Raw genomic sequence first — 430 nt, forward strand, 5'->3', positions numbered from 1 at the left:
CACTTCATGTGTTCAGTCCTAAAATGCTGATAATATTTTATATTAAGACCTAATGCTATTTCCACCATAAACAAGACATATTTTACCAAAATATGTCTCCTGCAAGAAAGCTGGACAGACATTTATATCATACTTTCATTAGTTCTTCAATTCTTTTATGCTATATTATTACGTATTGCACTTTGTATTATTGCAATAAAATTTTATTTTATGCATTAGTTAGTGGAAATCAGACAATAGATATAATGTTATGTGAATATAGCTGATAGAAATATACAGTCCTTAAAGGGACATTAGTCATAGGAGGAAAACATTTCCATGCTTTTGCATTTGCTTGCAAATCTTTTGCGTTACCTTGAGAAACTTTGCTTTCGCTTGCAAAAATGTTGTGTTCTTTTGCCCGAGTTTCAGATTCTCTTGCAAAAGTTTT

Source organism: Sinocyclocheilus grahami, unplaced genomic scaffold, assembly GCF_001515645.1.
Source record: "Sinocyclocheilus grahami isolate Dianchi unplaced genomic scaffold, SAMN03320097.WGS_v1.1 scaffold9602.1, whole genome shotgun sequence".
In the NCBI taxonomy this organism is placed as follows: domain Eukaryota; kingdom Metazoa; phylum Chordata; class Actinopteri; order Cypriniformes; family Cyprinidae; genus Sinocyclocheilus; species Sinocyclocheilus grahami.